The following is a 15,610-nucleotide window of genomic DNA, read 5'->3' as shown; positions in this document are numbered from 1 at the left end:
TCAGCAGTGAATAGCCAACACAACTGACCAAATTTCTGCCCCAGCAACAGAGGGGCAACCAATGGGGTGTTGTGGCCATCCAAATGCTCCTGCCCCACAACAGGGAGGCAGTTTCTGGTGATCTCACAGCAACACGTGCCCTCTGATGTGCAAGAGCAGAAAATATCCTGCCTGGCGGTGTTGCAAGTGTGTGTGGGATGGGGTGGAGTGTATATTAGGTCCATGGGCCAAGTGGACGCCCCCTGAAGTCTGACCCTGGCACTGCTTATCTCCACATGATATGGAGAGAACTTCAGTGTGACAAACTTCATTTGGATTGCACCGTGATTATTGATCCTTCACTGTGTTTTGAGATGATTCATTTATTCTATTCTTCCCAGTATAACTCCGTAGATCAAAACTACTCAGTCTAATCCAGAACACACTGCCTTTGTTCACACTGAACATGTTGCTACATAATTATTTCTTCCATACTTTAATGAAATGCAACAGATGCATTGCCTTTGAGTATACCAAAATATTTTCGTCAGCGCTCTAAAATCTGCAGCAGAAAGATAAGCTTTAAACCAAGTCCCACTCTTCAATTTCTGTTTCTTAATTATAATGTAGCATAGGGCTGAGCATTATTAATGAACTTTTCTATTAATCACTGTTTTTATCCATGTCTTTGAATACAGCTCCTTTTCTCCTCAGCCATTGTTTATTTTTATACTCTAGAGTTAAAAACTGAAGCATTTTCCTGTGTTTCTTAAAAGGGGTGACTTCCTTGACCACTAACCACTTGTCAGCTGAGCACTAATTAAAAAGTGACATAGGATATAAAAGCCTAGTCTGTTTTATTATTGATTCAAGCGCGGCAAATTAAAGGATTTTCCTCTTATCCATTTCCCAATATCCCTTCTTACAAAAGATACCAACAGATAAACTAGAAGTGTCAGATTCATTAAAATTTAACTTACAGTGCTCCTAGTGCCATAGATTAGTTTTATTTCACAAATACATTTTGTCAGATATGACTAAAATAGTTACATTTGCACCTTCTACAAAACTATTTATCTAGTCAATTTTTGGTGTTGCCCGAGGTACAGATTAAAGCAGCATTACTTCAGGCCTGGAGGAGCAGATGAAACGTATAACTGCAATCACGTTAAAATATTTTTTGGCTGAAAATCATGCCCTTTATTATAATACCAGGACCTTTTCCATTTCCACAAATGGTACAAAGATCAAGAGAGGAAGGGGCAGTTCTAGCTTCTCTGCAACTTGATCCCATTCATGGTTGCCGATCTGAAGTTTTTTTTTTTTTTTTTGCAAATGAGCGAGACGATGTGTTCTTATAGCTGTGTAAAGGGAAGATGTGTGCTTATAGCCACATGGGCTGCAAAGAATGTTTGAACAGCAATGTTGATTTAACAAAATGCCAACTATTGTGCATGTGGGACAATTGCCAGGAGTTCTGGTCTGAGAGGAAATGCCAAGTGGTGAGCTAGCTCCTGGATGTCCCTCCACTTCAGTTTCTGTTATTGTTGTGGGAAGAAGGGAGAAGGAAGGAAGCACCACCGACAAAGCCAGGACTGGGGAGGAAAGCCATAGCACAACCAAGTCTGAGAGAAGAAACACTAGAGTTGAAGAGGCAGAAAACTAAGCTTTGTTCAGACAATCCACAAAACCCATGGGAAATAATCAGAGTGAAATAACTCTTGGAATAGCAGATGTCCAATGAAAATAATGTTAGAAGCCAAATAATAGCAATTACGCAAATTGCTTTTCTTGATGTATGCAAAACCACACACCAAAATACTTGCAATGAAACTTCTTTAGCACAGCAGTCTGCATCAAAAGTAATAAAGTGGTACCTTGGTTTACGAACTTAATCCATTCCAGAAGTCCGTTCTTAAACCAAAGTGTTCTTAAACCAAGGCGTTCCCATAGCAGCGGGGGACTCAGTTTACAAATGGAACACACTCAACAGGAAGTGAAACATGTTCTGCTTCCAAGGCAAAGTTCATAAACCAAAACACCTACTTCTGGGTTTGCAGCGTTCTTAATCCCAGTTGTTCATAAACTAAGCTGTTCTTAAACCAAGGTACCACTGTACATGCAAAAGCAAACTATTATAAAACAAATGGTGGCAGGAATTCTAACTCTTTTACATCTATGATATCAACTGATTTCTTTTTCTTCAAAGACTACAACCAAAGTGTAGGACTGAACAAAGAGGGGAAAGATGCCTGTAGCTTGGAAATATGCTTCCTTGCCACTAAACTGTGAGAATGGAAACCTCTGAGCAAAAGCATGCATCAGTTCAGAATCTCAGAGTTGAAGATAATGACAAAGGATTCTGATGAAGTCTGAAGAAAAGGAGTCTTCGGATAATGTGACAAAGTGTGTTTGTTTCAATTTCCCCCTGATAGTTAACACAAATTTAAGGTATTTTGCAATCAAGTGGTATTTAAATTGTATGTAAGAATAAATAAATAAATTTCAATTTCTTTTACTAGGGTTCTCCATAAATGCAGCCTAGTTAGGGCTATAAACACTTCTAATAAAAATGTAACTGCTGCTTTGTTTGAAAAACAAAACAAAACACAACCTCCACAGTCATTATTGAGGACAGGCTCAGTTTGTAATGCCTGTTAGAGGACACTCACTCCTAACACAAGCAAACACTGGGAAAGCTAAACTGCTAATTATTATTATTATTATTTATTATTATTATTTAAATGTAGAAGTGAGAATGCAACCCTCTTGGCCACCTCTTCATGATTTTAAGTTAAGAAACAGCAAGCAACAAAGCCATGATCTTCCAACTGATAATATGAAACTAATATTATTAAGTTAGCTTAATAAAGGTATTGCAGCAATATATCTTATGATGGAAAGAGCACCCCTTTTACTTTCTCCAAATGTCCCTAGACCTCCAGTCCATGAAAACTTCATCTGTGTCTGCCAGAAGGTAAAAAGAAAAGAAAAGGTTGAGTTCTTTTTAAGGATCCTTCATAATAGTGACTCTCAAGAGCACAGAGCTTTGTTTTATATAGAGTAGCTCAGGACCTTAATCAGACTAAAGCAAACAGATCAGAATTTTTAAAGCACAGAGACCCAAGGCAAATCCTGCACATCTCTACAAAATACCACCTATATGTCAGTCATCACAGCAACATCGTGATGCCATTGAACTGAATACTAGAAGAGCAGGCAAGCCATCTTAATAGGAATTCAATATAGCCAGTGCATTATATGAGTAATATGTGTACGCGATGAGCGGCTATGGCAAATCTACTAGGAATAGAAAGGATTTTTCTTGTTTTATTAAAACACTGATTTACTGAAACCGTTTTGCATTTTATTTAATAATAATGATAATAATAATTTATTATTTGTACCCCGCCCATCTGGCTGGGTTTCCCCAGCCACTCTGGGCGGCTTCCAACAAAGATCAGAAATACATTAAAATATCACACATTAAAAACTTCCCTGAACAGGACTGCCTTCAGATGTCTTCTGAATGTCAGGTAGTTGTTTATCTCTTTGACATTCTGGTGGGAGGATGGGCGCCACTACCGAGAGGGCCCTCTGCCTGGTTCCCTGTAGCTTTGCTTCTCGCAATGAGGGAACCGCCAGAAGGCCCTCGGCACTGGACCTCAGCGTTCAGGCAGAACAATGGGGGTGGAGACACTCCTTCAGGTATACTTTTATTAAAGTTGCATTACTATTCATTCATTTATTTGATGAAGTTACAGTCAATGCTTTTTTTAAAAAAATTCCATTTATTTTACTCCCCCACCCCCCAATCCTGTTTTGCTCTCCATTTTGTCACAAAAATTGTATTGTTCTGGGGCGTAGTGGGTGACATGGCAGGTGTCACACACAAACAAAATGGCAGATTCTGTGGCATCCACTAATATTCCTCTCAAACATTTCCCCTTCAACCTGAGTAAATTGCACGATCCTTCCCCATGCCCAATTTTACCTTATTATTATTTTTCTCCTGCAAGTTTTATCTTGCATGGACTATTCTAACTGCTCCAGCCTGAAGTATCTGGAAGACTGAGTTGGACTTATCAGGATAAAATCATATGTCAGCTGTATACTAGTTTGTAACTGTCATAGTATGGAATTCTGAGAATTGTAATTTCAAGTGCGATTTTTCCAGAGGTTTCTAGCCCATCATTCCAGAACTACAGTTACCTGGATACCCTGTAAGGGGGACTGATGATTAATACTGAAATGTAGATATACTGGGTTCTGCAAGGTCCAAGTTTCTACGCTCTTGCTACACAAATGAGGTTAAAAAAGCAGTTTCAAGACAATAAGTAATCTTTCTGTGTCAGGATCCCGGTGAGTACATTAAGAGGCTTGGTTTTCTCTATGCAAACCAAAATATGTTTCTGAGCCTGAGCTGAGCATGACCTGGATTTAAAATATCTTATAAAAGCAGCAAATCATCTTTAATTTAGATCCTCCATGCTGTAATTTATATATCCTCAGTGAATTTTAATGATACAATATATTTAATTTATTCAATTTGGGCCCAGTATTAGACCAGAAGCCACTCAATCAATAAGCCTTTAAAAAAAAGACCTTTGAAAAAGCTTTAGAAAATAATCATAGTAAAATATCTGTCTAGGAAGATTTAGATAAAAAGAACACCAATAGTATATAAGTAGAAAGACAGCTTCAAGTGACTCTGTTTTGATTTTAGCAAAGCCTTCAAGTATCATAATTTGCTTTAATGTTAACAATTCTGAACGTTGGGTTTGGTTTGAAGGCCAGTGGGATTAAGGTTTATTGGCTTTCTCTGCTCAAGTGTCTTGGACACATTCCATAGCTAACCCTACAAGGACTTTTGCTTAGATCCTTCTATTAGCCATATGATCCCTTCATCTTATCCTATATTATCAGTATGAGTTGCCAGAATGTAGATTAGCATAGGTAGGAAGTTGGGGAGAAAGGCAGGGCAGGTGTGGATCCATACCAGTGTCAGGAACTCTCAAGGTTTTGAGGGAAACATTTGTCAATACGACCCCCTTCTCCATCCCCCCAAGAAGAAAAAATAGGCAAGCAGTAGGGGCACTCCATGCACCACCTTTGAGTCCTAGGGAATGCTTAACCTGGATAGTATCGCACAGGCAAAAGCCTTCAGGCAGTCAACATAGAGATTGGGTGACCATCCTCTGGGTGAAATGCAGGGAGAGAAAGGAACTGCCATTGGAGAATGATTCTCAAGCATTCCCTAAGGCCCATTCCCACCCCTTGGGCTTTCTCCCTTCAGTTTCCCAGTCCCATGGTGGAAGCTGAGTGGGACAGAGTATACGTTCCTGTCACTGTGGGACCATGGGTAACTTGAGCTCAGCAAGCCCCCAAGAGAACATATGAGGCAGTTATAATGATCCAAATAAACTAAAAAAAAATATAGTAAGATCCCAATTAACAGCAAGATTCCGCAAGCCTCACTGCTGAAGCAGGGGTTGTGGGGAGTCAAATTCACATATGTTCATGTTACAGTTAAGGAATCAGTTGCTGGAGTAGGAAGCAAATGGCTAGAGGAAGGAACCAATGCAGGTGTCCTGGTACTGTGGTTCATGTGGCAAGTTGTGAGAAGAATCACTACCACAACTTTTCTGCTTGAGCTGTATAAACAGAGTGAATGTTTAGCTTTCATTTTGATTAATAGTCATTGTTCCAATGCTATTCGGCCATTTTCATTTTGGAGTACTGCGGTACCTCAGGTTAAGACCTTAATTCATTCTGGAGGTCTGTTCTTAACCTGAAACTGTTCTTAACCTGAGGTACTGCTTTAGCTAATGTTGCCTCCTGCTGCTGTCACGCTATTTCTGTTCTCATCCTGAAGTTAAGTTCCTAACCCGAGGTACTATTTCTGGGTTAGCAGAGTCTGTAACCTGAAGCATCTGTAACCTGAAGCGTCTGTAACCCGAGGTACCACTTTATATGGTTATAAGGTCTCTCCTCCACGCCCCCGCCCTTATAAAGACCTAAAACAACATTCTAAAGAACATCTTAACTGCTTTATAGAAAATTGTTTGGTTAGATCATCAAGAAATCACTCAACAATTATTTCTGAGATCCCCTTACCTATTTGACTGTTTAAGAGGCAATAAAGCACTTTATCTGAATCTGCTTAATGAATTAAGCACACAAAAGCTCTCACAGTAAGCAAACACATTAGCTGAGGTTTGGCTTCTCCTTGCCAGCACCACAGGATGCCTCTAAAATTCTCTCTTGTATTCAAGCACAGTGAAAAAAACTCTGCATGATAACTCTTGCGCCCGAGTTGGAGGCTGCAGGCCATGCAAACGGCAGCTGCTCGGGTGCTTAGAGGGACACCCAGTTTTACACATGTTACACAAGTGTTGAAAGACCTGTGTTGGCTGCCTATTAGCCAGGTGCAAAGTTTTGTTGTTGATATTTAAAGCTGTGAACAACTTGGGACCAGGATACATCACAGATTATTTCTCCTAGTACAGGCCAATCAATATTTAAGACTTTTTGAAGACAACCTGTTGGTCATTCCACAACCAGCGATTGTCGTGTTGTGACAACAGGGAAGCAGGTCTTATAAGCAACAGCACCTGCCCTCTGGCATGCTGTCTGAGGGGTAAATTATGAGAGAAAGGCACCAATGAACTTTAAAGCATGTAGGTCTGACTACTGAAATTTTAAATTTTTGTTTTGTACATTGCTAAGTTTTATTTGTTATATACAGTTGTGTTGTTGTTGTTCCATATTTTGTTGCTTAAACTGCTTTTTTATTTTGTACGGGAAACGCAGAGTACAAGTTTTACCATAGCTGATATATATATATATATATATATATATATATATATATATATATATATATGCAGGTTTTGGTGTCCTCGGGTGTCTTCCCGTGTAAAAGTTGGGGTGTCTAGGCGACGTTTCGACGAGGTCTCACTCGTCATCTTCAGGCTGGTGCTTTCGGCTTCTTGTTACTGGAACAGAGCAGGATCTCAGTGTTTGAGTTCCTATAAATACTGTTGAGGGGGTGTGGTGTATAGCCTCCAATGTTCTGGGCAGAGAGGAAGTTCCCAGGCTAGTGTGCCTTTTCTTCTTTTGTTCCTTAATTACTTGAGGGATATCTTGAGTGATTTCTTGAGTGATATCCTGAGTACCACTTAGGTGGGTCATTAGGTGTGGATTAGTTGCTAAAGTCTTTGTGTCTTGACCTCTTGAACTTTGTGAAGAGTTTTTCTGAGAAGATGGCTGTACTGCACTTAGTTGTGCTCTGGCTTGGCTTCGTGTATAGGTGCGAGCTGTGGTTTTGTGGCCTGTGTCAGCCAGATCTGTGTAGGGATTGCAGGGGGGTGCAGCATCCGGAGGTGCCACCATGGTTTGGCTACTGGATGGTGTCTGTAATTTATCTGTGGAGAGGGTCTGGGTTTGGGTCTGGTGTGGTTGATTGGTGATGGCGTTCTGTGTGCCTCTGGATCTGGTGTCAGTTTTTGTGGGGAGGGCTAATTTCCAGATGTCTGGCAAGCGGGATGTGTCGTCACGCTTGTTCATGTTGTGAGGGTGTTTCTCTATCTCGATGGCTTCCATGATTATTCTCTTGTGGTGATGTTCCATGTTAAAGAGCAATTTGGAATCTGCAAAATTAATTTCGTGTCCTGTTTCTTTCATGTGTTGGAAAAGAGAGGAAGTTTTTTCTTCTTTTTTGACGGCATTCTTGTGTTCTGCGATACGTGCATTTATTCGTCTGTTTGTTTGTCCAATGTACGTGGCTGGGCAGACTTTGCAGGGTATTTCATAGACCCCTTGGTTTTCCAACTGGATTTTATCCTTGGGGTTTCTGAGGATATTGGCTATTTTTTGGTTGGTGCAAAAGGCTGTTTTGATATTGTGTTTATGGAGGATTTTGCTAATTTTATCTGTAGTGCCCTTGATATAAGGAAGGAGGGCACACTAGCCTGGGAACTTCCTCTCTGCCCAGAACATTGGAGGCTATACACCACACCCCCTCAACAGTATTTATAGGAACTCAAACACTGAGATCCTGCTCTGTTCCAGTAACAAGAAGCCGAAAGCACCAGCCTGAAGATGACGAGTGAGACCTCGTCGAAACGTCGCCTAGACACCCCAACTTTTACACGGGAAGACACCCGAGGACACCAAAACCTGCATTCCTGTACCCGTGAAAATCTACGAAAGCATATATATATATATATATATATATATATATATATATATATATATAACTTTCATAGATTTTGGCTGCCTAGCAGCCATCATGCTATTCCCCCACCCCCTCTGCAAAAGAAATTACAAGTGAAATTTAGAAATAATGACAGATGTGATCCTAGGTGTGTGTCCTTTAAAAAGTGCACCACATATCATTCGGTGCTATTTTCCTTCCTGGGTCTGCTGTGCCTTTGCCAAGCTAGGGCAAAGCCAAGGCAGCACTTACTTCCCTGCTTTTAATGCTCTTTGCAAACCTCTTCCTTGCCTCATTGGAGGCTTTCAGGCGGGTGATGAAAAGCTGAACTGACAGGGCGGAAGAGCAAGTCCCTGGTACTTTTTTCACATAGACAACACTACATGATTTTAACTGATCATTTTCCTTCAGCTTCTGACTTTTTGCAAAATTAATGATTTTGTGTCTTGAAATATTAAAATCTCCTACCAGCCCAGTGCATTTCAAATGCCCTTCCCACAGCCTGCCACGGTGCAAGGACAAAGGCTGTGGAGAGAACAAGAAGAACGAACATGGGAAGCCCTGACTGTGCTGCTCTGTACATGCGCTGCTCAGAAGTATGCCCCACTGAGTTCTGTGGGGCTTACTTCCCAGGTAAGCGGGCATAGGACTGCAGCATTTATCTGTTTCTAAAGCGTGCTTTTTATGTTTATTAGATTGCTGAAAAATTAATAGCAAACCTAGAATCGGGCAAAGAAAATGTAAGCTGCCTGTATATATTTAGATATACCAACATCCAACATAGCACAGATACTGCAAGGGCTAGAAAGGAGCCAACTTAACATCAATTTTTTAAAAGGGTGATGAGGAAAATCACAGGCCTGTTAGCCTAATATCTCTCCCAGGTTATGATGCTCCTGTAGCCTAGTTTGAGTATTGGATTTGTGTCTCCCTAACCCCACCCCTCCTACTCATTTGGGCTGGAATAATGACATGGGAGGCCATCTGACATCTCAATGATGGTTAACTCAGCTAGGGTGGTATAGAGGCATCTCTTTAACCCAGTTCTGCCTACTCCCTGGTCTCTTTCCTTCTGGGCTAACTTCCTTCTTGAGCAATTGTGTGGGTTTCAGTCCCTTATGGGGCCGAGTAGGATATTTTTTTGTGGGCCCGCCTTCTTTTGCCTACAATTCTATTACTATAAATGCTAGATCAGCCAAGGATAAAGCATCGAATAAAAACACTGAATTAAAAATATTGGGGCTTTTGCTCTTTTTTGCCTCCACTCCTGCAGCTGCTGCTTCTACTTGTGGTGGCTCTATGTTATTCCACTATTTCAGATTGTAAAGAAAGCAGAGGTGATAGCAATGGCCAATCAGGGTGTCCTTGGATAAATGGTATTTTGGTACACCGGGTAGAAAAAGAGAACAATATTATGCAACTCCTAGATATGGACAGATCAAAATACTTCTCTCCCTTGTGAGTTCCAATTTCTCTCATTTGTGAGCAGATTCTTTAGGAAAAATTCTGAAAATAAATATGCCACGTTTTGCACACACAGGCACAAACAGTACTTACAAGATGATCCAAGAGCTGCCTCTTTCTATACATCATAACTTAAAGAAAGTATGCAAAATGGCATACATAAGGCAGTTAAAGATCACCCCCCCCAAATCAACCAATATTAACTTCACAAAGAATTAAACAGTAGACAAATTTGTTTATAATAGGAAGTAATTATCTAGTGTATTTCAATGATAATAATTACATTCAATTATTTATAATGATATTCAAAGATAATATCATCTACAAATCTTTCTCTATGAATTTTGGCTTCATTGTAAATGTTTCAGAATTAGGTTTGGCTATCATTTTAATTAAATAGGGTGCTTAATAGTCTAATACATTATTTGGCACAATGTCTCTTTTTTCAGGGTATGCTTTAGTTTCCTTGCCAGTCTGCTGTGGCAAGTTCAAAACATTGTGAAAACAGAGACATTTTGCCAAATAATGTATGACTTGTGTCTTTTTCTAAGCACATTCACCACAAAATTCTATACATGCCTATTCATAAATAAGTCCCATTGAGTGTGGTGGATTGCAGCCTTTTATTGCTATGGACTTGCATGTAGGATTTGTGCCACTTTACAGATATGGATAGGGTTGCAGTCATATTACTACTATTCAACCATTAGTTCATCAATTTTTCTAGTGTAAGGTATTTCAGGGAGGAAGGAGAAGCGTATTCTTTCCCCATTAATAAAATTCACAAATTCACAATACGTAAGGACATGACTCGACTGCTTTGATACCTCTGATTAAATGAAGTAGTGCATGAAATCTCATCAGAGCAGAAACTCCTGGAGCATTTTGGTTGATAAACACAACACCAGCATGAGTACTCGGTGGTCACAGGCGGCAGCATTTTAAGAGATGATCTATCATTTTCTTGGAAATAAAATATTCATAGAAATTAACATGGTCATTTTGTTTTGTCTTTTATCTTGTGTGTTTTGTCATGCTTCCATGAGGTCAGACACCCTGATCAATCTCGAGTCTCCTCTGCTATTCTGAATGCTTTCCCTTCATTAACCTCTATTAAATATGGAAGAGGTTTCAATGAAGTAGCCACTCTTCATGCCTACTCTGGTTGGGACCAGATTTTATGTACTCCATAGACTATAGCTAAATTTCAGAAAATCTTGGCATTCATGAAACAAGGGCAAAAACAGGTAGCCCTTCTGTGCCTGTGTGTGTATGTTTTAATATAACTTATACAATTTAATGACAATGTATAGATGCTAGCAATTCAGAATCAAAGCACCTTAACCTCCCCCTGTGTAAATCAATACTCGTAATGAATAATTAAACCCAAGTCAGCAAGAAATGGCTTTAAAAATGGAATGGGTTCAAGGTCCTGTTTTGTATATTTCTAGGAGATATGTAAAGGGTTTGGTTAAGTGCCCCACTCCATAGCTCAGCCCAATTGATACAGACCTTTGGAGAACATATATACTCAAAACCCAACTAAAATACTCTGAAACATTTCGTGGAACAGCCAAGATGATTGCTTGCAAACACATTTATTTCAATGAGAGACATCTAATTAACGGACCCTTAAGTTGTGTAGTTTTTACTGGATTCCTCCTCAGGGTGTTATTCTTGATACTACACTGTTGCATATACAAATGTCAGGAGCCCAGGTTCCCAGCCTGAGAGCACAGTAAGCGTAGATAATTAAAAAAAAACAATAATTGCAAAAACAAACAGATAACTCTGGATGGCTCTAACAAAGCCTCCAGGATCATTACTCAAAATGACCCTTCTGAAGACTTCTTCTGGCGTCGACAGAAGATATTGAACTTAAGACCCTTATGTCTCTTGTTTTGCTTCCTTTCTAGCAGCCCTCCCATTCGCCGACTCTTTGGACTTAGTGGATCAGCTCCCACCTCTTCCTGTTCTGAGAGGCTGTCTCTGAGTTTGTGCTTCTTGTGAGCTTTGACTGTGTTCTGGCCTGCTCTTAGCTTCTGCCTTATCAGCCAGTCCATCAAGATCAGAATGAGCCAAAGTCTGCTGCTGCCGGCTCTCTCCTGCCTGATTAACATCTAAGCCTCTCTGTTCCTGGCTGCTTTCTGCAGTTGGCTGTAAACCTTTGCTTGGAGCTGGCTCATTCCTGACAACAAATTATCATTCATTCATATGAATTACTAATAAATATGAACCAATATCAATTCTTTCTCCTTCTGATACACCTCCTCTTTCAGTCTCCTGGCTCTCACCCATCCACCCTGGCTTTCACCCGGGGCACAGATAAGCTCCAGGTCACCCACAAAATCTCACAAAGAGGGTTCCTGGACCCTGCTGACATCACCCAAGTCTCTCCCTCTAGGCTTGTTTTTTATGGGCAGGCATCAAGGTAGATAAAGCTTCTTCAGGCTGCCCACACAGCTGTGTTCTTTGAGCAGGCACAGCAGACAACCAATTCTAGGTTACAGCAGGGTTGGTGGGTTTTCCTGGAGGTCCCAATGATGACAGACAGGACACTCCTCCACTCACAGTTCTTTCTCTGGCCTCTGCACACTTCTCCTCTAGCTACTGCACTGTTCCATGGCAGTGCTTGCTTTCATGGGCAGGCACCAAAGTTGATGGAGATGCTTCCAACTGCCCACAGCTGTATCCCATTCACCTGTTCTCCACACACCCTCTTGGCAGATAGGAGCATTCTCAATTCACAGTTCTGGCCTCTGCATACCAGCTGCTCCAGTATGTGGTAGCAGGCTCTTTTCAGACCTTACAATGAGCATGGATAGGTTGGAAGTGAAGCCAATACACACACCAACAAACATTCAATGCACATTCATTGAACACATGAATAATGTTTAAGGATATAAGACAGTGTTATAAGAACAAATACAAACAATATCAGAACTAAAAAAAAACAAACAATACACTTGATATTAAAATATTTTACTTAGCAGATTAAATCTTTGAAACAACCATCAGTTGCTTGTTTTAGGTGTCCATAATGCACAGGTTTTCAGAATGTTCTTGGCCCTCAGTTGAAGCTCTTATACACATGGAACTCAAATATGGAAAGCAGTTGAAATGCAATTCACCAAAGACGTACCATAATTAGAACGTATTTTCCACTCTAAACTAAACAGCAAGATCCCAAAGAGCAATTGGTCTTAATCACATAGGTACAGAATGGGATTATAAACACAACGTAATAATTTATCTTAGAATATGTCACAAAGTTATCTCCTGGAACAAAAAGTCAATAAATCCATCTGTCTACCATTTAAGCATCTCCCTCAGGTGACTGATCTCTTGTATCGCCTATTGCAGTGGAGAGTTGACACATGGGACCTCGTCAGACTTAAAAGCAACAAAGCTATCATCCTTCAAGCCCCGAAGATGGCTAGCATCAAGGTCATGAGCTAATAGAACCAGGATTCGTGAGCTAAAGCCTCCAAGGAATAGCCTATTTGAACTGTAGCTCCACCAAATGAAATCACATTGCACTCAACCAGAGAAGGCTGTTAGCCTAATATTAAGAAAACACAGAAACAGAAAAAGATAAATGACACCCTGTACAGCCCTTTAATCACCACAATCTGCTAGTCTTGGACAGCCATTCAGTTTTTGAATTGGTTAGCTGCCAATTTAAAAAGACAAAAAATGAGAAAATTCTGGACAAGGCTCAGGGTATTTGCGTTTGAGGTTAGGTAATGATTGATCAGATCCATTTGTTATTCAGTTTTAAATGGCTCTAACTTCATTCAGTATACAAAACACGTTCCATAGCCCAATTTTTTCTTGCTTATGTACAAGATACATGCACACGCACGCGCACACACACACACACACACACACACGAGAAGGTAAGTGAAGGAGAAAACAGCATAATCATATATTCAAAATAAGAAAACTGCCAAAGGCTCAGAGCATGTTAAAGCAACAAGAGCAAACAGTATAAATATATATAATTTCTAAACTTGTCATAAAAAGGGGCTTTGGAAAGTACAATCCATTATTAAATAGAAAGGAAGACTGCCTGGAGGAAGCTGCAACGAGGAAAACTATATCCTGGACCATGTTGGTGTAATTCACATCTACACAGTGAAAGATTATCCTGCTGCTAAATTATAACCATTTCATTATAAGCTGTGTGATTTAGAACACTGTTTACATTTTAAAATTAATATAAGTATGTGCGTCTCTACCTCCCAGCCTTCCCTAATAGCTCAGAGATGAATAAAGCAGCTTGGTTCTGATTCCAAAGGTTTTGGTGGAATTAAGGATGGATTGATTCATTCTGCTCTCCCAACATTCCAGAATGGATTGTGGAATTGGAAACTGCTTCATACTGGTTCAAACTATTTGCCTAGTATTGTTTGTTCCAGGCATGGGGAAACTCAGGCCAAGGAGGCTAAATGTAGGTTTCCCAGGCTTCTTTGTGTGGCCCTCAGGTCTGTCCACAAGCCACCTCTCTCAATGGCCTTGTTCTGCACTCCCTGCAAGGGCCTGCCATAATGCCTCTTAATTGTTGGCCTGGCTGGTGGATGGAGAGAAAAGTACTGTATGTTTACAGTAGTGATGTACATGTGTGTGTAGAAACCTCTGGATTTTGTGTGGTTGGAGTGTACGATACTGTACAAAGATAAGAGTCACCTCAGTTGCTCCACCAATCACTGTCATGTGACCCCCCCTAGAATGTCTATGAGCAAATGTGTTCCTCAGGCTGAAAAAGATTTCCTCTGCCCCAGTCTTATTCTGACCAGAAGCAGCTGTCTTTCCCGTCATCTCTTACCCAAGCAATGCTCGGGGTTGAACCTTGGATCTTCTACATATAAAGCATATGTTCTACCACTGGGTCACAACTTCTCCTCTAAAAATGGCTTTCCTTCTGCAATCAGCCTTGGGCATATGCAAATATTATGAAGCACAATCCATCCCCATTCCATCAAACTGTGCTAGACCGATTTTCATACTATTTCTAGACCAGATTTCAATTGAAATAGAATCTTCTACTGTGTGTGTGTGTCAACCATTTACGCCAGGCTTCCTCAAACTCGGCCCTCCAGATGTTTTGAGACTACAATTCCCATCATCCATGACCACTGGTCCTGCTAGCTAGGGATCATCTGGAGGGCCGAGTTTGAGGAAGCCTGATTTACGCTAATCCTCAGTAACTCCAAGATGATTCTCTAATCCTCATAATATATTCTGTTTCTATATTTTATGGGAGATTGCTGACCCATAATATGAAGACTGCCACAGAAAAGGGACAAAGTGGCAGACTCAGAGGGAGCTTTGAGGTTGTATGAAGTACAAAAAATCTTAAGAAAAAACTGACACTCCCCATAATGCATGTTATCATTCACTGAGCCTGTGGAAGAGCTGCAGTGCAATGGGAAAGGCAAATGTATTTTTTGCTTTTCTCTTGTCTGCCAACATCAGAAGGAGGCTGGATTGCCAACAGGCTAAAAAAGCAACTGGGCCTATGACTTTGCCTTAAAACAGAAATAAACCGTTAAAGCTTTTCACGGCATGTGGAGGCACATTACCACCTGCTAATGTCTGAGGAGAAACTTGCTGTCAAAAGCACATAAAACTAGGGCTGGTTAAAACGCTGGCATTGGGTATTGCGAGATGGCTGGGACATGAGAGAATTGAATTCAAGTTTGAGCTTTGTCATAAAATCCTCTGGGTATGGCAGGCAAATCATTCTCAACTTCAGTTTCCCATCTAATAATATTTTGGAGATAATATAATATCCAATATCTTGGAGATTTGTTAGGAGGGCAAAGGAAATAACAATAGTACAAAACCTTGAAAATTAACTTTTTAATATATAAAAGTTAGCAATACAGTATGTCACGCTCCAGTCCTACCTCACATTACTACAGCAGCTTCCCTCTCAACATTCTATGT

This window comes from Podarcis melisellensis (genome assembly GCF_964234715.1).
Source record: "Podarcis melisellensis genome assembly, chromosome: 3".
Taxonomy (NCBI): domain Eukaryota; kingdom Metazoa; phylum Chordata; class Lepidosauria; order Squamata; family Lacertidae; genus Podarcis; species Podarcis melisellensis.
This window is presented reverse-complemented; position numbering follows the sequence as displayed.